Genomic DNA, 5840 nt, shown 5'->3' with positions numbered 1-5840 from the left:
TGATGCAAACAAGAAGGGTCGGAGTGGAGACCCAAAGCCCATCTGTAGACAATTGAATATCCGCTCACAGAAGAGTCACAAGGAAGGGACGAGTCAGTTGGGGAGCAGGATAGCACTGACAAAACACACAACATTCTTCTAGTTCTTTAATGCTTCCTCCACACCACTATCATGACCCAGTTCTACCTTACAAATCTGGCTAGATCGGGGCATGTACACTGGTACAGCTAAGAGCTCTGGACACAAGGAATCCAGGACGGATAAACTCCTCAGGAGCAATAACGGGAGGGTAGGGGAACAAATGGGGGAAGAAGGGGGGAAAAGAGGGAAATTATCACAATGATTGGTGTATAATGCGCTCCCGCAACCTGAGGGGGAACAACATGAATGTGGGTGAAGGGAGACAGAGGATGATGTAAGATATGAAAATAATAATAACTTATTAAGGGATCATGAGGGTGGGAGGGTGGGGCGGAGAGGTCAAAAAAGACAAGCTGAAGTAGAAAGAAAATGTTTTGAAAAGGATGATGGCAACATATATAAAAATGTGCTTGATACAATGATGTATGGATTGTTATAAATCAATAAATTATTTATAAAGGAGAAGAAGAAATAGGTTCCAAATCACAGCAACCCAAAGATCAAAGTGGAACTGTCCCCTGCAGCTTCCACTGCTGTAAATCTTCACAGAAGCAAACTGGCACATCTTTCTTCTGTGGAGTGGCTGGTGGATTTGAACTGCTGACCTTTTGGTTGGCTGCTAGAAACTTTAATGACTGCCTCACCCGGGTACCTCAAATACAGAACACACTCACTGTCATCGGGTTGATTCTGACTCATAGAAACCATATAGAACAGGGTAAAACTGCTTCTTTGGGTTTCTGAGACTAAATCTTTACAGGAGTAGACAGGTTCATCCTCTCCCAAGGTGGGTTTGAACTGCTGGCTTTGAGGTTAGCAGTTTAGTGAGTAACCCACTATAACACCAGAGTGCCTTTAAATATGCAATAGTTGCTTTTAATTTACAGTTTAAATAGGATTTAAAAGATAAGACTATGTCTCCTGCTTTCCAGGGTCAGAACTAGAATGGAATGCTGCTTCACCACTTACTGTATTATTATTATTCCCAACAGCACGACCATGGAAATAACGCACGTGCACTCCATTGAGTTCTTCTGGGCTGGAGATTCGAACAGGTTGAGCACAGCAGCTGGCCAGCTGGGTGGCAGGGTGGGATGCACTTGGCTGTGTTGCATCGACTTTGCCTTATTCCGTGGCCTCTCCAGTCCAAGGTGCATAGACTCTCACACTTTCTGAGCTGGGGCTGGGTGACAAAGGTAACTTCTCCCTGCATTGGAATAGCAACTGCTGAGCAAGGAAGGAATCCTGCCTGGAGAGGGGCTGGTGAAAATCTGCTCCTGAAAACCAAGCCTCCATGTCAGCAGGCACCAAGCAAAGGCTTAGCATTAAACCACAGGGCAGACAAAAATAACCCAAGTTGAAATCATTAACATGTGAAGGATGGAAGAAAAAGGCAGGCAGGCAGGAAGGAAGGAAGGGTGGTAGTTATATAATTGTCAATTTGAGAGGATTAGGAGTGAAGGGGTAGAGTCTAGTCTGTCAATCAGATCACAGCCAATGAGGCTCCTGTGTGGGCGTGGCCTTCTCCTGAGAATTCTGGGAAACCTGGTATTTCCTTCTTGGAGGTGGGAGACTCTCTGCTCACACACTGGGAGACATAGCAGTTGACAAGACACATGGACCCACCCTGATGCAGAGAGCCCTGCCAGCGCTGAGATGTTTCCAATGCCACTGGATCCAAAGACTTTCTACCCACTGGCCTGTGATCTTATGCATTCGATGCCATTGCATGTGTTTCATGAGTCTGAAGAGGACTTTATAGATTGATATCGGACATATGGGCTAATGTCGGACTTATAGACTTGATCTGGACTGGGCTGGGATGTTTTCCCAATGTTTGATTGCTCTGGAATATTAATCTTTCTTATACCTATGTATGTCCATGGATTTGTTTCTCTAGTCTACCCAGACTAACACAGGAAAGAAGGAAGATCCTGCTTCAAGTAATAAAGTACAGGGATTTGTGATATGCAAAAATGTATTCTGCGCAAATTATTTGTGTAAAAGTATGGTACTAGCTGAGTGATCTACTACAGTTTATTGGCACTTGTACCATTTAAAGGAACTGAGCTCCCTGTTTCTACCGGAGCAGCATAGGCAATGATCAACTTTGCAGCAGAAAAAATAGTGAATTAGGAGTCTAGTCAAAGGGACCATTTCCACAAATCTCTGGAGAGGATTATAACATAAACACGTAGACAGAACTGACAAGCACGCAAGTGGGTAAAATGCCTAGGACAAGAGAGGAGAAATGCAAAGCGATTTGTGGATGAGAGAGGTGTCACAGATTCGTTTACCCTTAAAAACAGGAGAGAGAAGAACCAGCACGTGACACACAATGACACATGGTGATTCGTTAATTAATTTGATCTGGCTCAAAAATCAACATACACTTTGACAGAAAACAGACATTTATCATTCTTTTTACTTCTCTTGTTAAAATATCAAGTCGCTTTGTAAAATATGCTTTAAATATTAAACCAAGCCTCTGACTAGCAGACAAACTGAATGTGGACTACGTAGAATTTAGGGTCATATAGGCTCACTGGTTTTATCTCACATGAAATCGGACAGTGATGCTATTTTTTATGCTCTTCGGATATAAGGGGGGTGGGGGTGGAACAGTACTCTCAAGAATTGTGGTTAAAAGCATGGGTTTTGGTGTCCTGAATTTGATTATGTATTTTATACTTAATACCTATGATAAGCAGTTCACTATCTCAGAGCATCAGGCTCTGCCTTTGTATGTTGGGTGTGGCAGTTAGGTATCTCCTGTCAACTTGAGCAAAGGGGGTGGGAGTTTAGCCTTAGTCAATCACTTCACAGCCTGATTCCTCCTTGTGGGCGTGGCCTTCTCCTGAGGATTCTGTGAACTCACTCTCTGCTTTATGTTCCTGTTGACAAGCCACATGATGGCAGCCAGAGCCCTGGAGCTGGAGGAGCCATGTGGAGACCCATACCAGTGCTGAGATGCTTCTACCACCACTGGATCCACAAGATGTTCCACCCACTGGCCTGTGATCTTCCTGTATTCGGCATCATTGCATGTGTTTCATGTGTCTAAAGAGAAATCTATAGATTAGTATCGGACATATGGGCTAATATTGGACTTATGGACTTGATCTGGCCTAGGTTGAGATGTTTTCTCGGTATTCAATTGCTCTTGCATATAAAGCCCTTTCTTATACCCGAGTGTCTATGAATTTGGTTCTCTAGCCTAACCCAGACTAACACAATAGGTATTTGAGAAAGCTGGTACATTATGCTACTGTTTGGAGGAAGGTGAGGACAGAGACAAGGCAATTCGTTAGGAGTAATTTGGTTCTGAAATTTTCTGTGGGTGTTGCTATGGGAATGAGAGGGGATAGAGCCCATATATGCAAGAGTAGGGAGAGAGGAGTTCACGGTCAGCTGTACCCTCTGTGTACAGGAAGGACTGTGGGTGAGTAGAGAGGGCTGCTGCCAGGGGCTTGGGGAGTGGGAGAAATCTATTTTTACCAGGTCTTTGAACTCTGGGGAGGATGACTGTGGCAGTTACAGAAAACTGGTGATGGTGGGGGAAGGAAATGGGAACTTCATTAGTTCAGTCTTAGACCTTTTAAATTTGAGGTGTTTGTGAGGTAGATAAGTATGTCCACCTGAGTGTTCCTTAGAGAGGTTTAGAATACAGACAGTGAACTGATGAATAGAGATCCCAAGAGAACCAGATGCACGGGATCTAGGCAAGATCACAGAATGTGTTCTTGCAAAGAGTACCAGCGAAGGTGAAGGTGAGTCCCTGAGAGTTTCAAGGGGGGTGGGGTGGGGGGAGAAGACAATAAAGATCATTAAAAAAAAACAGGAGAAAGATGTTGTCAGTACTTTTTTAAGGGATGAGTGAGGAAAAATCAGGCAGTCTGTGATCCACAATACCAATTACCATCTTGCCAGTATTCTCAACTCTTGTACCCCACTGTTCATCTTGTTCCTTTAGCAAATGTTTTCCCTAATAAATCCAATAGTCAGCATCCTAGATGTGTTGCAAAGAAACCACCCAATATAATGGGATGGTTACAGACCTCAGAGGAAAGGGCCACACAGCCTTGTTCTTGCTAGCTTCTATTCTTCAGCATCTGTTGAAATCATCCAACTCTTGCATTTCCAATGCACATCACCACATCCACCCTCGCCAAATAGGCAGCAGAATGCATGGATTCAGAGCTATATCCTGATTCCTAGCCTTTTTAAAATCAGAAAAGGTGTACCTCAGAGTTGTATCCTTTCACCATACTTATTCAATATTTATGCTGAGCAATTAATTCAAGAAGTGGGGCTTTGAGAAGACATTGGCATCAGAATTGGAGGCAGGCTTACTAAAAACCTTCACTATGCAGATGACACAACCCAGCTTTCTGAAAGCAGGGAGGACTTAGGCACTTTCTGATGAAGATCAAAGCTAGCAGCCGTCAGCATAGGTTGCAACTCAGGGTCAAGAAAACCCAAAGCTTCACAACTGGACCAATCGAGAACAGAGAAAGGACTGAAGTTGTCAAGGATTTAATTTTGCTGGGATCACAATCAATGCTCATGGAAGCAGCAGTCAGGAGATCAAATCAGTTCATTGGGTAAATCTGTTCCACAAAACCTGTTTAGTGCTGAAGAGCAAGGATGTCACATTGTGGATTAAGGTGTACCTGACCCAAGCCATGATATTTTCAATTGCCTCAGATGCATATGAAGGTTGGGATAACGAAGAAGGAAGACCATTAACACACAGATCTGTCCCGGAGGGCGCACAGCCAGAATGCTTCTTAGAAACAACTATGGTGAGACTGTCTTGTACTCTGGGCAAGTTATCAGAAGAAACTAGTTCGTGGAGGACATCGGGTTTGGTAGAGGATGAGCATCAAAGGCGACCCTCATGAGATGAACTGACACCCTGGCTGCAACAATGGGCTCAAGTGTAACGATCACTGTCAGGCTGGTGCAGTCCTGGGCACCAGGACTGGGCTTCATTCTGTTGTATGTAGGGTCCCTGTGAGCTGGACAGGGCTCAAGAGCACCTAACAACAATAACGAAGTGCCGACTCAAAGTGGGTTCCCTTCAAACCCATGTCCTCTCCACTTACTGCCTTCTCCCCTTCCAGCCATAGCCATACTTTCCGTGAGGGTTGTCACATGTATTGTTCCCACTTCCTCTGTTTCTTCTCAATCCAAAACTTCAAACTCACTGCCACTGAGTCAGTTCTGACTCACAGCGGCTCTATGAGACAGGGTAAAGCTGCCCCTGTGGGTTTCCAAGACTGTCAGTCTTTGGGGGAGGAAAAATTCTCGTCCTCCTCACACAGGGAAGTTGGTGCTTTTGAACTGCTGACTTTGTGGTTAGCAGGCTGATGTATAACCCCTTCCATCACTAGGGCTCTATTCTTACTCCCCAGCCCACTCAATTCACTCACGCCATTCTAGATAAGGTCACCAACAGTTTTCTGCTGGATAACATTCAGGTAATATTTTTCACCCATCTCTCTCTTGACAATTACCATTGCATCCTTCTAGAGAGACTCTTTCCCCTGACTTTGTTCTCTAAGCTCCTCTACCTCACTGTTAACAGATCTGTCTCTACGTCGGATAGGGCAAGATATGACAAGATAATAATTTATAGATTATCAGGGGCTCATGAGGGAGGGGGGAGCAGGGAGGGAGGGGAAAAATGAGGACCT

This window comes from Echinops telfairi, unplaced genomic scaffold (assembly GCF_000313985.2).
Source record: "Echinops telfairi isolate 266 unplaced genomic scaffold, ASM31398v2 ScPeMD7_7421;HRSCAF=8459, whole genome shotgun sequence".
Classification (NCBI taxonomy): Eukaryota; Metazoa; Chordata; class Mammalia; order Afrosoricida; family Tenrecidae; genus Echinops; species Echinops telfairi.
The sequence above is the reverse complement of the archived record's forward strand: the minus strand, read 5'-3'. Positions refer to the sequence as shown.